Consider the following 20,437-nt stretch of genomic DNA (forward strand, 5'->3'; position numbering starts at 1 on the left):
GTGACACTTAGATTGCACACAGGTGGACTTTATTTAACTACTTATGTGACTTCTGAAGGTAATTGGTTGCACGGCGCTTGTAACGCCAAGGTAGTGGGTTCGATCCCCGGGACCACCCATACACAAAAAATGTATGCACGCATGACTGTAAGTCGCTTTGGATAAAGGCGTCTGCTAAATGGCATATTATTATTATTATTATTATTATTATTATTTAGGGGCTTCATAGCAAAGGAGGTGAATACATATGCATGCATCACTTTTCCGTTAATTATTTTAAGTTATTTTTTTCATTTCACTTCACCAATTTGGACTATTTTGTGTATGTCCATTACATGAAATCCAAATAAAAATCCATTTAAATTACATGTTGTAATGCAACAAAATAGGAAAAACGCCAAGGGGGATGAATACTTTTGCAAGGCACTGTACATAGTGGAAGCTATTGAGCTTTTGAAAGGGTTTGGTCTGATCTCATTGTTTTAAGTCTGGGATTTAAACACACTATCAGACTATTTTCACCAAACTGGGACAAAATAATGTAGATCATTTTTGTTATGATACTGTAAAACTCAGTTATTTTCTGCTGGTGTTAGAAAAGATTGATCATTATCAAACAAAAAAGTCACCACAGCAGGCTAAACCTATCTGAGCATAAGACCAGTGTGCTTGACCACAGATTAACACATCCTTTTCTCCCCCCTCGTCCGGACCACACCCTCCCGCAGCTTCATTAACCTGGCTGCCGCCATCACTGCCCGCAGGATGGAGTACTCTGAGAGCCGCATACTAGGGTGAGACATCATCACACACACAACTCCTCTCTGCCCCTCTGTCTTGTCAGCCCCTGTTGACCAGAGGCGATTCTAAAGCCCCACTTTCCTATTCTCAACTCTATTAACCTTCAGTTATCATGTGGTTGGATTGAAATAGACCTGAGCATATTGTATCTGTAGTATATCACAGGCCAATGAGTTATTTTTTGTGTATCTGAGCAGTCCTATGAGTATCTTTGGATCCCCCTATCCTTCCACATCCAGTTAATATGACCCTACTTAAGAAAGGGGAGACTCTCACGAATACAATGGTGATCTCCGTTTTGCTCTATGTCCCCCACAATATTCCCGGGACTAAAGGTAACCCATACAAATGAATGGAAGTATGGAGGTAGTTTTGTGGCAACAAAAATAAGGGGTTAACCTCTACGGGATCGGTGTCCCGTATACGGGACGGTTGAGCTAACGTGCGCTAATGTGATTAGCATGACTGTTGTAAGTAACAGCAAACTTTCCAGGACATAGACATGTCTTATATGGGCAGAAATCTTACATTATTGTTAATCTAACTGCACTGTCCAATTTACAGTAGCTATTACAGTGAAAAAATACCTTGCTATTGTTTGAGGAGATTGCACAACAACAACAAACTTAACAAGGCAACTGGTTTGATACATTCACCTCTGAAGGTAAATAATGTACTTACATTCAGTAATCTTGCTCTTATGTGTCATCCTAAGGATCCCAGAGATAAATGTAGCATATTTGTGTTTGATAAAATCAATTTTTATGTTCAAATGTAGGAACTGGGTTCTACAGTTTGAACCCCTGCTGTCTCTGGCTCCATGCCCACCCCGCCCGGCCATCTAGATGTGTGAAAGTTAGTGTAAAGCTAATGATCCATCATGTATGACATTCCTGGGAGTGTGTAAACTTACATTTTGTATTACCATATACTTTTTGTATGTTCTCAATAGTTATGTACTTGAAAATGTATCAATTGACCAATTTGGGACATTTGGGCAGACTTGATAGAAAATTGTCCAGCATTGTAATGCTTCACTGGATCAATCTGAAACTTTGCACACACACTGCTGCCATCTAGTGACCAAAATCTAAATTGCGCCTAAACTGCAATATTATATTGTGGCCTTTCTCTTGCGTTTCAAAGATGATAAAAAAAAGAACAAAAATAAAAATAAAAAGTTTTTTTGTTTGTATTATCTTTTACCAGATCTAATGTGTTATATTCTCCTACAATAATTTCATATTTCCACAAACTTCAAAGTATTTCCTTTCAAATGGTATCAAGATTATGCATATCCTTGCTTCAGGTCCAGAGCTACATACAGGCAGTTAGATTTGGGTATGTCATTTTAGGCGAAAATTGGGAAAAAAAAGGGTCCGATCCTTAAGATGTTAAATAGGTGTAAAAACTATATATATATATACATATTTCCTGAGCTTTCTTATATCTCTTAGGTATAGGACAGACACTTCAAAACCTTATTCCTTATGATTTCTTTTTTGACTGTATTTTTTGCTATTTATGAATGTGTTTGTTATTCAATGCATTTATATGGGCTATAGCAGTAAAGGCTAAATTCAATATTTTATCAAAAATTTTTTAAAATATTATTTATCGATACTTAAATTGTTCGTAAAATTCCAAATTAGATAGCTAAATGATCCATGGTATGACCTTCCTAAAACAATTCCATATGTCAGCTTAGATTAATAAACTACAGTGAGGGAAGAAAGTATTTGATCCCCTGCTGATTTTGTAAGTATTGCCCACTGACAAAGACATGATCAGTCTATAATTTTAATGGTAGGTTTATTTGAACAGTGAGAGACAGAATAACAACAAAAAAATCCAGAAAAACGCATGTAAAAAATGTTATTAATTGATTTGCATTTTAATGAGGGAAATAAGTATTTGACCCCTCTGCAAAACATGACTTAGTACTTGGTGGCAAAACCCTTGTTGGCAATCACAGAGGTCAGACGTTTCTTGTAGTTGGACACCAGGTTTGCACACATCTCAGGAGGGATTTTGTCCCACTCCTCTTTGCAGATCTTCTCCAAGTCATTAAGGTTTCGAGGCTGACGTTTGGCAACTGAAACCTTCAGCTCCCTCCACATATTTTCTATGGGATTAAGGTCTGGAGACTGGCTAGGCCACTCTAGGACCATAATGTGCTTCTTCTTGAGCCACTTCTTTGTTGCCTTAGCCGTATGTTTTGGGTCATTGTCATGCTGGAATACCCATCCACGACCCATTTTCAATGCCCTGGCTGAGGGAAGGAGGTTCTCACCCAAGATTTGACGGTACATGGCCCTGTCCATCGTCCCTTTGATGCGGTGAAGTTGTCCTGTCCCCTTAGCAGAAAAACACCCCCAAAGCATAATGTTTCCACCTCCATGTTTGACGGTGGGGATGGTGTTCTTGGGGTCATAGGCAGCATTCCTCCTCCTCCAAACATGGCGAGTTGAGTTGATGCCAAAGAGCTCCATTTTGGTCTCATCTGACCACAACACTTTCACCCAGTTCTCCTCTGAATCGTTCAGATGTTCATTGGCAAACTTCAGACGGCCCTGTATATGTGCTTTCTTGAGCAGGGGGACCTTGCGGGCGCTGCAGGATTTCAGTCCTTCACAGCGTAGTGTGTTACCAATTGCTTTCTTGGTGACTATGGTCCCAGCTGCCTTGAGATCATTGACAATATCCTCCCGTGTAGTTCTGGGCTGATTCCTCACCGTTCTCATGATCATTGCAACTCCATGAGGTGAGATCTTGCATGGAGCCCCAGGCCGAAGGAGATTGACAGGTCTTTTGTGTTTCTTCCATTTGCGAATAATCGCACCAACTGTTGTCACCTTCTCACCAAGCTGCTTGGCAATGGTCTTGTAGCCCATTCCAGCCTTGTGTAGGTCTACAATCTTGTCCCTGACATCCTTGGAGAGCTCTTTGGTCTTGGCCATGGTGGAGAGTTTGGAATCTGATTGATTGATTGCTTCTGTGGACAGGTGTCTTTTATACAGGTAACATGCTGAGATTAGGAGCACTCCCTTTAAGAGTGTGCTCCTAATCTCAGCTCGTCACCTGTATAAAAGACACCTGGGAGCCAGAAATCTTTCTGATTGAGAGGGGGTCAAATACTTATTTCCCTCATTAAAATGCAAATCAATTTATAACATTTTTGACATGCGTTTTTCAGGATTTTTCAGTTGTTATTCTGTCTCTCACTGTTCAAATAAACCTACCAAAAAATTATAGACTGATCATTTCTTTGTCACTGGGCAAACGTACAAAATCAGCAGGGGATCAAATACTTTTTTCCCTCACTGTACTTACAGTTGAAGTCGGAAGTTTACATACACTTCGGTTGGAATCATTAAAACTTGTTTTTCAACCACTTAACAAACTATAGTTTTGGCAAGTTGGTTAGGACATCTACTTTGTGCATGACACAAGTCATTTTTCCAACAATTGTTTACAGACAGATTAATTCACTTATAATTCACAGTATCACAATTCCAGTGGGTCAGAAGTTTACATACACTAAGTTGACTGTGCCTTTAAACAGCTTGAAAAATTCCAGAAAATGAGGCTTTAGAAGCTTCTGATAGACTAATTTAAGTAATTTTAGTCAATTGGATGTGTACCTGTGGATGTATTTCAAGGCCTACCTTCAAACTCAGTGCCTATTTGCTTGACATCATGGGAAAATCTAAAGAAATCAGCCAAGACCTCAGAAAAAAAATTGTAGACCTCCACAAGTCTGGTTCATCCTTGGGAGCAATTTCCAAATGCCTGAAGGTATCACGTTCATCTGTACAAACAATAGTAGGCAAGTATAAACACCATGGGACCACGCAGCCGTCATACCGCTCAGGAAGGAGACACGTTCTGTCTCCTAGAAATGAACGTAGTTTGGTGCGAAAAGTGCAAATCAATCCCAGAACAACCGCAAATGACCTTGTGAAGATGCTGGAGGAAACAGGTACAAAAGTATCTATATCCACAGTAAAACTAGTCCTATATCGACATAACCTGAAAGGCCGCTCAGCAAGGAAGAAGCCACTGCTCCAAAACCGCCATAAAAAAGCCAGACTACGGTTTGCAACTGCACATAGGTACAAAGATCATACTTTTTGGAGGAATGTCCTCTGGTCTGATGAAACAAAAATAGAACTGTTTGGCCATAATGACCATCATTATGTTTGGCGGAAAAAGGGGGACGCTTGCAAGCCGAAGAACACCATCCCAACCGTGAAACACGGGGGTGGCAGCATCATGCTGTGGGGGTGTTTTGCTGCAGGAGGGACTGGTGCTCTTCACAAAATAGATGGCATCATGACGAAGGAAAATTATGTGGATATATTGAAGCAACATCTCAAGACATCAGTCAGGAAGTTAAAGCTTGGTCGCAAATGGGTCTTCCAAATGCACAATGACCCCAAGCATACTTCCAAAGTTGTGGCAAAATGGCTTAAGGAGAACAAAGTCAAGGTATTGGAGTGGCCATCACAAAGCCCTGACGTCAATCCTATAGAAAATGTGTGGGCAGAACTGAAAAAGCGTGTGCAAGCAAGGAGGCCTACAAACCTGACTCAGTTACACCAGCTCTGTCAGGAGGAATGTGCCAAAATTCACCCAAATTGTTTTGGGAAGCTTGTGGAAGGCTACCTGAAATGTTTGACCCAAGTTAAACAATTTAAAGGCAATGCTACCAAATACTAATTGAGTGTATGTAAACTTCTGACCCACTGGGAATGTGATGAAAGAAATAAAAGCTTAAATAAATCATTCTCTCTACTATTATTCTGACATTTCACATTCTTAAAATAAAGTGGTGATCCTAACTGACCTAAGACAGGGAATTTGTACTAGGATTAAATGTCAGGAATTGTGAAAAATTGAGTTTAAATGTATTTGGCTAAGGTGTATGTAAACTTCCGACTTCAACTGTATATAAGTCTCTGATTTTAACCCAATTTATAAGAGATTGTCCAAAATTGAAATGCTCCAGGCATTTATATATAAACCCCAGTCGTACTTTATCAAATGCCTTTTCGAAGTCTGCTATGAATAGTAGGCCTGGTTTCCCAGATCTTTCATAGTGTTCTATTGTTTCCAGTACTTGACTTATATTATCTCCAATGTATCGCCCATGTAAAAAACCTGTCTGATTAGAATGAATAATGTCCGACAATACCTTTTTAATTCTATGCGCTATACATTTTGCTAGAATTGGGGCCTCCAATTTTTTTAATGGACTGGATCTTTATATTTTCCACTTGTATCCTATTTCAGTAATAATGAAATCAGACCTTCTTCTTGAGTGTCTGATAATCTACCATTTACATAGGAGTGGTTAAAATATGCTAATAACGGTCCTCTGAGTATATCAAAAAAGGTTTGGTATACCTCGACTGGTATGCCATCCAACCCTGGAGTTTTCCCGGACTTAAAGTCTTTAATTGCATCCAGAAGTTCGTCCTCTGTAATTTCACCTTCACATGAGTCTTTCTGCATGGCTGTTAATTTTACATTATCAACAGAAAAAAAATCTCTACAATTTACTTCAGTTAGAGGAGATGGAGGCGACTGAAACGAAAACATATGCTTAAAGTACTTTGTTTCCTCCTTCAAAATATATCATTTGGTGAATCATGGGTGACCCCGTCATTTGTAACCAGTTTCAATAAATTATTTTTGGTAGCATTCCTATGTTGAAGATTAAAAAATAATTTGGTGCATTTTTCCCCATATTCGGTCCAGTTTGCTTTATTTTTATAATATATTACACTTGGTCTTTCTTGAATAGGTTTCTCCATTTGTTTTTGTTTTTCCCTCAGCTGTTTACCAAAAACAAGTGGCGGGGATCCCATTTAGTTGTTTTTCAAATCACATACTGTAGCTTTAACACTCACTGGTCCGAGATGTCTTCTGTTATACTTGTATGGCCACTCCCATGACCAACCTTAGAAATAATCCACTCTTTATGCTCACCAGTCAACACATTGGACTGGTTTTCTGACAAGTCTAGACCTGGACTAAAAATTGTTTAGTCCAGGACTAGGTTTAATCTGGGTCCACAAGGTTATTTTGGATACATTTTGATCTAACATCAATTAATAATAGAGGGGCTCGTGGTATGTCAAATCTAGGCCTATACGTAGCAAGGAAACTATGTCCAAGAAAGATTTGCCTAAATTAATAACCAATACATGCAGCAAATAACAGATTTTGTGCGACTGTGAACATAGTGAAGTGCCCTGAAGAGAGTTACATTATGTTTTTACAGTATGTATACCAGTCAGATAAGGTGACGTACAAGGTGATTCTTTCTGCATTGTGAGCCTGCATTCTCATAACACAATAATACCAGTATATATCAACCATTTATCTTACATGTAAAAGGTTAACTTGTTCTAAATTATAGTCTTCCAGAAAACTATGTTCCCATAGACGTCAAACTAAATCTAACTTACATTTAGCATATAGCACAAGCTAAGTAAGCATTTTCATATTGCACAAGCTAAGGATAATTATACTCCACCCTTTTGCAAAAATATCAATTTACACAGTGTTCTCCACAGTCAGAAAAATATGTGTGCTTGACATTGAAATGGTCTGACATATGACATTTTAAATAAGATTGACATTAAATGTACAGAAAGGCAATTTCTCATAACAGTCATAGCAGTATATATCAACAATTTATCTTACATGTAAAGGGTAAACTTTTCTTAATTATAGTCTTCCAGAAAACAATGTTCCTATATTATAATGAAAAGCTGAAATGTCTTCAGGCAATAAGTATTCAACCCCATTGTTATGGCCAACCTAAATAAGTTCAGGAGTAAACATTTGTTTTACTAGTTACATAATAAGTTGCATGGACTCACTCTGTGTGCAATAATAGTGTTTAACATGATTTTAACATTACTAACTCATCTCTGTACGCCACACATACAAGTATCTGTAAGGCCCCTAAGTCAAGCAGTGGATTTCAGACACTGATTCAACCACAAAGACCAGTGAGGTTTTCCAATGTCTAGCAAAGAAGGACAACTATTGATAGATGGGTAAAAACAAAAAGCAGACATTGAATATTCCTTTGAGCATGGTGAAGTTATTAATTGCAGTTTGGTTTGTGTATCAGTACACCCAGTCACTACAAAAGATACAGGCATCCTTCCTAACTCAGTTGCCGAAGAGGAAGGAAACCACTAAGGGATTTCACCATGAGGCCAGTTGTAACTTTAAAACAGTTACAAAGTTCAATGGCTGTGATAGGAGAAATTTGAGGATGGATCAACATTGTAGTAACTCAACAATGCTAACCTAAATGACAGAGTGAAAAGAAGGAAGCCTTCTTATAATATTAAAATATGCATCCTGTTTGCAAAGTATACCTGCAAAAGAAGATGGCCAAAAAATGTACTCTTCATATTTTCAAGCATGGTGGTGGCTGCATCATGTTATGGGTATGCTTGTCATCGGCAAGGAATAGGGAGTTTTTTAGGATAAAAATAAACGTAGTAGTGCTAAGCCCAGGCAAAATCCTAGACAAAAACCTGGTTCAGTCTGCTTTCCAACAGACACTGGGAGATAAATTAACCTTTCTGCATGACAATAACCTAAAACACAATGCCAAATATAGACTGGAGTTGCTTAACAAGATAACATTAAATGTTCCTGAGTGACTTAGTTACAGTTTTGATTTAAATTGGCTTGAAAATCTATGGCAAGATTTGAAAATGACTGTCTAGCAATGATCAACAATCAACTTGACAGAGCTTGAAGAATTCTAAAAAGAATTACATTCAAATATTGTCTCTTAGAGACTCACCCAGAAAGACTCACAGCTGTAATTGCTGCCTGTGACAAGTACTGAGTATACGAAGAGGCAGGACGCAGACGCAGGAATTAACAAGGTCAAGGTTTACTTAACAATGACAACGAGAAATAACAAAGATAGAGTAAATGACACGAAGCTAAACAATCACACACAACATCATCCAGAATAGTCCAGGGAGACATCAGAAGCCAAGGTGGGCCACCAGTATTTTGGGGCTAGAGAATGCAGGGTGCGCGTAATACCAGAGTGCCTTGCCGTATGGGTGGTGCACGCCCAGATCAGCAGGCGGTCCCGGACACTGGTGGGTACATACAATCGTGGTCAAAAGTTTTGAGAATGACACAAATATTAATTTTCAAAGTCTGCTACCTCAGTTACAGTGGGGAAAAAAAGTATTTAGTCAGCCTCCAATTGTGCAAGTTCTCCCACTTAAAAAGATGAGAGAGGCCTGTAATTTTCATCATAGGTACACGTTAACTATGACAGACAAATTGAGGAAAAAAATTCCAGAAAATCACATTGTAGAATTTTTTATGAATTTATTTGCAAATTATGGTGGAAAATAAGTATTTGGTCAACTACAAACAAGCAAGATTTCTGGCTCTCACAGACCTGTAACTTCTTCTTTAAGAGGCTCCTCTGTCCTCCACTCGTTACCTGTATTAATGGCACCTGTTTGAACTTGTTATCAGTATAAAAGACACCTGTCCACAACCTCAAACAGTCACACTCCAAACTCCACTATGGCCAAGACCAAAGAGCTGTCAAAGGACACCAGAAACAAAATTGTAGACCTGCACCAGGCTGGGAAGACTGAATCTGCAATAGGTAAGCAGCTTGGTTTGAAGAAATCAACTGTGGGAGCAATTATTAGGAAATGGAAGACATACAAGACCACTGATAATCTCCCTCGATCTGGTGCTCCATGCAAGATCTCACCCCGTGGGGTCAAAATGATCACAAGAACGGCGAGCAAAAATCCCAGAACCACACAGGGGGACCTAGTGAATGACCTGCAGAGAGCTGGGATCAAAGTAACAAAGCCTACCATCAGTAACACACTACGCCGCCAGGGACTCAAATCCTGCAGTGCCAGACGTGTCCCCCTGCTTAAGCCAGTACATGTCCAGGCCCATCTGAAGTTTGCTAGAGTGCATTTGGATGATCCAGAAGAGGATTGGGAGAATGTCATATGGTCAGATGAAACCAAAATAGAACTTTTTGGTAAAAACTCAACTCGTTGTGTTTGGAGGACAAAGAATGCTGAGTTGCATCCAAAGAACACCATACCTACTGTGAAGCATGGGGGTGGAAACATCATGCTTTGGGGCTGTTTTTCTGCAAAGGGACCAGGATGACTGCTCCGTGTAAAGGAAAGAATGAATGGGGCCATGTATCGTGAGATTTTGAGTGAAAACCTCCTTCCATCAGCAAGGGCATTGAAGATGAAACGTGGCTGGGTCTTTCAGCATGACAATGATCCCAAACACACCGCCCGGGCAACGAAGGAGTGGCTTCATAAGAAGCATTTCAAGGTCCTGGAGTGGCCTAGCCAGTCTCCAGATCTCAACCCCATAGAAAATCTTTGGATGGAGTTGAAAGTCCGTGTTGCCCAGCGACAGCCCCAAAACATCACTGCTCTAGAGGAGATCTGCATGGAGGAATGGGCCAAAATACCAGCAACAGTGTGTGAAAACCTTGTGAAGACTTACAGAAAACGTTTGACCTGTGTCATTGCCAACAAAGGGTATATAACAAAGTATTGAGAAACTTTTGTTATTGACCAAATACTTATTTTCCACCATAATTTGCAAGTAAATTCATAAAAAATCCTACAATGTGATTTTCTGGATTTTTTTCCCTCATTTTGTGTGTCATAGTTGACGTGTACCTATGATGAAAATTACAGGCCTCTCTCATCTTTTTAAGTGGGAGAACTTGCACAATTGTTGGCTGACTAAATACTTTTTTCCCCCACTGTATGATGGCAATTTGCATATACCCCCGAATGTTATGAAGAGTGATCAGATGAATTGCAATTAATTGCAAAGTCCCTTGTTGCCATGAAAATGAACTTAATCCCCCAAAAACATTTCCACTGCATTTCAGCACTGCCACAAAAGGACCAGCTGACATTATGTCAGTGATTCTCTCGTTAACAGAGGTGAGAGTGTTGACAAGGACAAGGCTGGAGATCACTCTGTCATGCTGATTGAGTTAGAATAACAGACTGGAAGCTTTAAAGGGAGGGTGGTGCTTGAAATCATTGTTCTTCCTCTGTTAACCATGGTTACCTGGACGGAAACACGTGCCGTCATCATTGCTTTGCACAAAAAGGGCTTCACAGGCAAGGATATTTCTGCTAGTAAGATTGCACCTAAATCAACCATTTATCGGATCATCAAGAACTTCAAGGAGAGAGGTTCAATTGTTGTGAAGAAGGCTTCAGCGCGCCCAAGAAAGTCCAGCAAGTGCCAGGACCATCTCCTAAAGTTGATTCAGCTGAGGGATCGGGGCACCACCAGTGCAGAGCTTGCTCAGGAATGGCAGCAGGCAGGTGTGAGTGCATCTGCACGCACAGTGAGGTGAAGACTTTGGAGGATGGCCTGGTGTCAAGAAGGGCAGCGAGGAAGCCACGTCTCTCCAGGAAAAACATAATGGACAGACTGATATTCTGTAAAAGGTACAGGGATTGGACTGCTGAGGACTGGGGTAAAGTCATTTTCTCTGATGAATCCCCTTTCCGATTATTTGGGGCATCCGGAAAAAAGCTTGTCCGGAGAAGACAAGGTGAGCGCTACCATCAGTCCTGTGTCATGCCAACAGTAGAGCATCCTGAGACAATTCATGTGTGGGGTTACTTCTCAGCCAAGGGAGTGGGCTCACTCACAATTTTGCCTAAGAACACAGTCATGAATAAAGAATGGTCCCAACACATCCTCCGAGAGCAACTTCTCCCAACCATCCAAGAACAGTTTGGTGATGAACAATGCCTTTTCCAGCATCATGGAGCACCTTGCCATAACGCAAAGGTGATAACTAAGTGGCTCGGGGAACAAAACATCAACATTTTGGGTCCATGGCCAGGAAACTCCCCAGACCTTAATCCCATTGAAAACTTGAGGTCAATCCTCAAGAGGCGGGTGGACAAACAAAACCCCACAAATTCTGACAAACTCCAAGCATTGATTATGCAAGAAGGGGCTGCCATCAGTCAGGATATGGCCCAGAAATTAATTGACAGCATGACAGGGCGGATTGCAGAGGTCTTGAAAAAGAAGGGTCAACACTGCAAATATTGACTCTTTGCATAAACTTAATGTAATTGTCAATAAAAGCCTTTGACACTTATGGAATGCTTGTAATTATACTTCAGTATACCATAGTAACATCTGACAAAAATATCTAAAAACACTGAAGCAGCTAACTTTGTGAAGACCAATACTTGTGTCATTCTCAAAACTTTTGACTACGACTGTACACGTGTCCCGGAGGGGTGTTGACAGGCGCTGGGTCCTCCTGAGCCACCAGGCGGATGTCTTCGTCCACATCCCAAATGACAGGAGCAACGATGAGAGCCGAGGGCAGGATAGGACCCCCCAGATCCTTCCTTTCTCCGGTGAGGTGCATCCTGGAGAGTGCGTCGACCTTCACATTCTGGAATCCTAGGCAGTAGGACAGAATGAAATGGAAGAGAGTGAGAAATTGGGCCCACCTGTCTTGACGAGAGTTCATCCATTTCGCTGCCCGTATGTGCTCCAAATTCCGGTGGTCAGTAAGAATCCGGAATGGATGGACTGTGCCCTCCAGCCAGTGTTTCCATTCCTCCAGAGCGAGGACCACCGCCAACAGCTCCCTGTCTCCAACTCCATAGTTCCTCTCTGCGGAGGTAAGCTTTTTAGAGAAAAAGGCACAGGGTACATTTTCTCTGGCTTACCGTGCCGCTGGGAGAGAACCGCACCCACGTCCTCCTCCGATGCGTCCACCTCCAGGATGAATGGATGAGATGGATATGGGTGTTTTAGGATGGGCGCTGTGGTGAACCTCTCCTTCAGCCTCTTGAAGGCAGCATCAGCATCAGGGTTCCAGGCCAGCTTCTGAGGCCCACCCTTAAGGAGAGAGGTGAGCGGGGCGGCTATGGAGCCATGACCTTATGGCGTCCGTCTTCACTCCTTCCATGATCACCCCCTGAGGACTGATCCTGTATCCCAGGAAGGAGATGGCCTGTTGGAGGATTGACCTCAAGTTTTCTCCCCCTTCACCAACAGGCTGTGTTCCCGGAGGTGGAGTAGGGCAGCTCGGACGTCCCTGACGTGCTCCTCGAACGTAGCCGAGTAGATCAGGATATCGTTGATGTACACCACCACCTGTCTACTCAGCATGTCCCGGAACACGTCATTGACGAAGGACTGGAACACAGATGTGCGTTGGCGAGGCCGTAGGGCATGACACAGTATTCATAGTGGACTGAGGTAGTACTGAATGCCGTCTTCCACTTGTCTCCTTCCCGGATTCGGATCAGGTTGTAGGCATTCCTCAGGTCCAACTTGGTAAAGTACCGGGCCCCTCGTAGCTGCTCGATGGCTGACGGAACCAGAGGGAGGGGGTACCGGTACTTGGTGGTGACTGTGTTCAGCCCCCTGTAGTCAATGCATGGTCTCAGTCCTCCATCTTTTTTGACCATGAAGAAGAAGCTGGCGGAGGCAGGAGAGGTAGAGCATATGATGAACCCCTGTTTCAGGGTCTCCGCCACATACTTCTCCATGGCCTCAGTCTCTGCCATGGAAAGGGAGTAAATGGGACTCTTCGGGGGGTGTTGTCCCTCCAGCAGGTCAATGGCACAGTCCCAGGGCCTGTGAGGAGGGATACACGTAGCCTTTAATGAAGGGAAGATATCGGAGAGATCTGCGTACTTACGTGGAATGTTGGGCTGGGGGGCGGACTCCGGACTCTCCACTGACGTGGAACAACAAACCACTGGCAGGCAGGTCTTCCGGCATGAGGTGGACCAGGCTGTGATCCTCTTGGTGCTCCAATTGATGGTGGGGTTGTGTAGTCTGGGCCAGGGCAATCCCAAGACGATCCGGTGAAGGGGTGACGTGACGATGTGGAATGACAGCTCCTTGTGGTTCTCCGGTAATGTGGGAATAGTGATGGGGAGAGTGACGTGCGTGATGGTGCCTGATCCAAGGGGTTTATTGTCCAGTGAGGTGACGTGTAGCGGAGATGGCAGTGGCACAGTGGGCAACCCCCATTCAGAGACCAGCTCCCTATCTATAAGGTTCCCCGCTGATCCGGAATCTATAATTGCGGTAGAAATGGAAGAGAAAGAATAACCAGTCACCGTTATGGGAACTAAAAACAATGTTATTGTGATAGGAGCTGATGTAACACTCACGGAGCGGCGACGAGAGTCATACCGCCTAGATAGGGAGCCGCCAGGAGATCTGTGGTGGTGTAGGGGGTGCTGCCCACCTCCATGGGTGAGGACTCGGAAGCAGGTCGGCTTCCATAGCTCAGATGGGGTGAGCGTCGAGGCTCCGGGAGGTGTTGTGAACGCTGTCTCTCTCTCAACAGGTCGTGAAGACGGATGGACGTGGTGATGAGGGTATCAAGGTCCATCTCGTCGTCCCGACATGCGAGTTGTCCTCCCGTAAGCCTCTCCTGAAGGCCGTGCGAAGAGCACGCTCATTCCAGCCAGAAGACGCCGCCACCGTGCGAAAGCTCAGAGCGTACTCGGACGCGGGCCCCTCTCTCTGTTGTAGATGGAGGAGACGCTCACCCCCGTCATTTCCCTCCATGAGATGATCAAACACCCCCCTGAACCTAGCGAGGAAGGTGGGGTAGGGAAGTGCCACTGCCTCCTCTCCTTCCCAGACTGCCGTGGCCCAATCCAGTGCCTTTCCTTAAAGAAGCAAAATCACCAGCACAATCCTTAAATGGATATGCCCCAGGCTGATGCGCCAGATAAAGGGAAACCTGTAGCAGGAAGCCGCTACATTTAGTAGTTTTACCGTCATAGTACTCCAGTAGGGCGAGGGTTCCCGCAGGAGTGGGTGATAGCACGGGAACAGGTGGATTGGGGGCACTCGCCGCTCCCTGAGGTGGAACCGGAGCGCTGGGCAGATTATGCAGAGTTTGGAGCACTTCCTGCATGGCGGCGCTCAACTGGCCAAGCTGCTGCTGGTCGAGGCACTGGGAAACTCCTGCTGCATCCATTTTCATTTGATGTGTGATTCTGTGACGAGTACTGAGTATACAAAGAGGCAGGACGCAGACACAGGAATTAACAAGGTCAAGGTTTACTGAACAATGACAACAAGAAATAACTATGATAGAGTAAATGACACGAAGCTAAACAATCACACACAACATCATCCAGAACAGTCCAGGGCTAAATAGGGGTGTTGATGAGATGATGAGGTGCAGGTGCGCTGGAGGTGATTAGGGTGCGTTGGGTTTCCATTTCGGTGTTGCCGAGGTGGTGCGCTCAGACCGGTGGCTCAGTAGACCGGCGAATCAGAGCCCCGGAGGGGAGCACCGGGAGGAGACGTGACACTGCCAAAGGTGATTCTAGCGTGTATTTACTCAAGGGGTTGAATAAATATCTAATGAAGATATATTAGTGTTTTATTTTTCAATATTTTTGCTAGAATTTTCTTCCACTTTGACATTACAGAGTATTTTGTGTATATCCTTGACAAAAGGATGGAAACACAATAAAATGTGGAAAAGTCAAGGGATGTGAATACTTTCTGAAGGCACTGTACAGTGGGGGAAAAAAGTATTTAGTCAGCCACCAATTGTGCAAGTTCTCCCACTTAAAAAGATGAGAGAGGCCTGTAATTTTCATCATAGGTACACGTCAACTATGACAGACAAAATGAGAAAACAAAATCCAGAAAATCACATTGTAGGATTTTTAATGAATGTATTTGCAAATTATGGTGGAAAATAAGTATTTGGTCAATAACAAAAGTTTCTCAATACTTTGTTATATACCCTTTGTTGGCAATGACACAGGTCAAACGTTTTCTGTAAGTCTTCACAAGGTTTTCACACACTGTTGCTGGTATTTTGGCCCATTCCTCCATGCAGATCTCCTCTAGAGCAGTGATGTTTTGGGGCTGTCACTGGGCAACACAGACTTTCAACTCCCTCCAAAGATTTTCTATGGGGTTGAGATCTGGAGACTGGCTAGGCCACTCCAGGACCTTGAAATGCTTCTTACGAAGCCACTCCTTCGTTGCCCGGGCGGTGTGTTTGTGATCATTGTCATGCTGAAAGACCCAGCCACGTTTCATCTTCAATGCCCTTGCTGATGGAAGGAGGTTTTCACTCAAAATCTCACGATACATGGCCCCATTCATTCTTTCCTTTACACGGATCAGTCGTCCTGGTCCCTTTGCAGAAAAACAGCCCCAAAGCATGATGTTTCCACCCCCATGCTTCACAGTAGGTATGGTGTTCTTTGGATGCAACTCAGCATTCTTTGTCCTCCAAACACGACGAGTTGAGTTTTTACCAAAAAGTTATATTTTGGTTTCATCTGACCATATGACATTCTCCCAATCCTCTTCTGGATCATCCAAATGCACTCTAGCAAACTTCAGACGGGCCTGGACATGTACTGGCTTAAGCAGGGGGACACGTCTGGCACTGCAGGATTTGAGTCCCTGGCGGCGTAGTGTGTTACTGATGGTAGGCTTTGTTACTTTGGTCCCAGCTCTCTGCAGGTCATTCACTAGGTCCCCCCGTGTGGTTCTGGGATTTTTGCTCACCGTTCTTGTGATCATTTTGACCCCACGGGGTGAGATCTTGCGTGGAGCCCCAGATCGAGGGAGATTATCAGTGGTCTTGTATGTCTTCCATTTCCTAATAATTGCTCCCACAGTTGATTTCTTCAAACCAAGCTGCTTACCTATTGCAGATTCAGTCTTCCCAGCCTGGTGCAGGTCTACAATTTTGTTTCTGGTGTCCTTTGACAGCTCTTTGGTCTTGGCAATAGTGGAGTTTGGAGTGTGACTGTTTGAGGTTGTGGACAGGTCTTTTATACTGATAACAAGTTCAAACAGGTGCCATTAATACAGGCAACGAGTGGAGGACAGAGGAGCCTCTTAAAGAATAAGTTACAGGTCTGTGAGAGCCAGAAATCTTGCTTGTTTGTAGGTGACCAAATACTTATTTTCCACCATAATTTGCAAATAAATTCATTAAAAATCCTACAATGTGATTTTCTGGATTTTTTTTCCTCAATTTGTCTGTCATAGTTGATGTGTACCTATGATGAAAATTACAGGCCTCTCTCATCTTTTTAAGTGGGAGAACTTGCACAATTGGTGGCTGACTAAATACTTTGTTTCCCCACTGTACATGCACACACACTGTTCTGTCACACCAATTGCACCTCATGAGAAAATAAACAGGTTTTAGGATTTTTTAAAGTATCTTTAACCAAACTGAAGCAATGACTTGTAAGTTTTTATTATTATTATATTATATTCTAAGTTTCAGCAATGACTTGTACGCTTTTCAGTAAATGCCCATATAAGTTGGAAACTTTCACTTTCACATTTGAGTTAATGTAAATTAACTAATTATTATTACATTTCAGTGTGATATAGTTGTGTCAGCTAAGATTACATAATGGTTGTGAATTTGTAGAAGTTTATGAATATGACTACACTATTATTATTATTATTATTGACTGCATAATTGGGTTTCTAAGTCCAGGGCATGTTTTTCACAGATGTCTTGGTTTCATCTTGTCTGTAGCGAAGATTAAGTATTCATATTGCAATAATTGGCACAGCTTGTACAAACAGTCACATTCCATATTGCCAAACCACATTTAAAGTTTTATGAACTCATGGGCAAATGTGCAAAGTAAGCATTATTATAGGAATGCCTTTTTTGAATTGAGTGTTCCCCTGTTTTCTCAGATCTGTCTCATCCCTCCCTATGTGTAAGATGCTGTATAAAAGAAACAGGGGTACCTCCCTCCTATACTCACTCCTCTTTACAGACAGTAAGACTGCTGCAGCCTCCATCACCATGACCTCCTTCTCCAGCAGCAGCTTCATGTCCTCTGGTGGATCCATGAGGGGAGCATCTATGGGCTCCTCTCGCCTCTCCGTGTCTGGATTTGGCGGCATGGGAGGTGGCAGCCGCATCAGTGGCATGAGGGCCGGCAGCGTGTATGGGGGTGCAGGTGGCTCTGGGGTGCGCATCTCCAGTTCCAGTGCCTCCAGGACCTTCTCTGCTGGTGGTGGTGGTTTTGGTATGGGTGGTGGTGGAGGTGGCTTTGGTGGAGGAGGCATGGCCATGTCTGAAGCAGCGAACAACAGTGTCAGTGGGAAGTTCGCCATGCAGAACCAGAATAATCGTTTAGCCACCTACCTGGGCAAGGTGGCCACCCTGGAGAAAGCCAACGCTGATCTGGAGATGAAGATCCTCCTGTTTCTGGAGAGTAAGGTGTCTCCGGCTCCCACTGACTTCTCTGCTTTCAATTCTATCATTGTTGACCTCCAAGCAAAGGTACATTTATATTTTAGTCATTTAGCAGACGCTCTTATCCAGAGCGACTTACAGGAGCAATTAGGGTTAAGTGCCTTGCTTAAGGGCACATCGACAGATTTTTCACCTAGTCGGCTCGGGGATTAGAACCAGCGACATTTCGGTTACTGGCACAACGCTCTTACCCACTAAGCTACCTGCCGCCCCCATCATCAGGTCAACCTTTTGTTTTGTGTGATATAGCAGTAATGTGTTCAATGTACACTGTGTTGTTGGATTGGGGTTACGTGCACTGTGTTGTTGCTGATTTGACTTTTGGGTCTGTCGTGGCAGAGATGGACCATGTTACATTGATTTGACTAGACAGCTGAAAATGCCTTCAGGCCCATCAAACCCAGAGTTGATGATGATTTCAATAGAGCAGATAATCTGTTGAAAGGGTTCATATTACATCTATTTGATTTATCTTGAATATGTGTGTTGGTAATTAAAGTTGTTGTTCAGACTGAGGCGTAGGTCATGCCAAGCAACACCACTTAAGAATGTTCACAAAATACCACCATGCCCCCTTGGGCCTTATTGCTTGTATAGTCATGACGATGACCTTTTCATTTCCTGGCTGCCATTCATCTGAAAGGAACTATTCTTCTGAGCATCGACAATGCAGGACTGGCCCATGATGACTTCAGGGAGAAGTAGGTTTTCAAACCATATGTCGCCCATGTGATCATATGTCATCAGGACGTTCATGTAAACGCATGCAGGTATTAATAAAATATAAACTATGGACAAATCTCAATAAACCTCCTATTATCATGACATTGAACACTTTAAATAAAATAATATGCATATGATGATGTACATGATGTTATGATTTGGATGGTATATTATATCTATGGTTATTGATAATAATAACCTATAATGTCTTTGGCTTCTGAAAAGATTAAGAAAGATAACCTTGTAAAATATGATATGCAATAGGTCTCATATGATTTTGTTGAGTTTTATCTTACATGTTCAAATCTACTGAAGTGCTATGTACATGCTAATAAAGCTCAATTCGATTTGATGAGTTGTATGCAGTAAGGTGGAGTAGCACTCCCTCTGCTGGCTCAGGCTCTATAGTAGGAGAGTTCAGACACTAGATCAACTCCAGTCCCAGTTTCTCAAGTACAAGATATTTTCATATACAGTGTATTCGGAAAGTATTCAGACCCCTTGACTTTTTCCACATTTTGTTATGTTACAGCCTTATTCTAAAATTTATTAAATAGTCCCCCCCCCCCCCCCCATCAATCTACATACAATACCCCATAAAGACAAAGCAAAAACATTTTCTTTAAACTTTTGCAAATGTATTACAAATATAAAACCGAAAATATTACATAAGTATTCAGACCCTTTACTCAGTACTTTGTTGACGCACCTTTGGCAGCGATTACAGCCTCAAGTCTTCTTGGGTATGACACTACAAGCTTGGCACACCTGTATTTGGGGAGCTTCTTCCACTCTTCTCTGCAGATCCTCTCAAGCTCTGTCAAGTTGGATGGGGAGCGTTGCTGCACAGCTATTTTCAGGTCTCTCCAGAGATGTCCGATCGGGTTCAAGTCCGGGCTCTGGCTGGGCCACTCAAGGACATTCAGAGACTTATCCCGAAGCCACTCCTGCGTTGTCTTGGCTGTGTGCTTAGGGTCGTTGTCCTGTTGGAAGTTGAACCTTCGCCCCCAGTCTGAGGTCCTGAGCGCTCTGGAGCAGGTTTTCATCAAGGATCTCTCTGTACTTTGCTCTGTTCATCTTTCCCTCGATCCTAACTAGTCTCCCAGTCTCTGCTGCTGAAAAACATCCCCACAGCATGATGCTGCCACCACCATCCTTCATCGTAGGGATGGTGCCAGGTTTTCTCCAGACGTGATGCTTGGCAATCAGGCAAAAGAGTTCAATCTTGGTTTCATCAGAACAGAGAATCTTGTTTCTCATGGTCTGAGAGTCCTTTAGGTGCCTTTTGGCAAACTCCAAGCGGGCTGTCATGTGCCTTTTACTGAGGAGTGGCTTCCGTCTGGCCATTCTACCATAAAGGCCTAATTGGTGGAGTGCTGCAGAGATGGTTGTCCTTCTGGAACCCGATCTCCACAGAGGAGCTCTGGAGCTCTGTCAGAGTGACCATCGGGTTCTTGGTCCCCTTCCTGACCAAGGCCCTTCTCTCCCGATTGCTCAGTTTGGCCTGGCGGCCAGCTCTAGGACGAGTCTTCCATTTAAGCATGATGGAGGCCA

The sequence above is a fragment of the Coregonus lavaretus genome (genome assembly GCF_964263955.1).
Source record: "Coregonus lavaretus genome assembly, chromosome: 2".
Classification (NCBI taxonomy): domain Eukaryota; kingdom Metazoa; phylum Chordata; class Actinopteri; order Salmoniformes; family Salmonidae; genus Coregonus; species Coregonus lavaretus.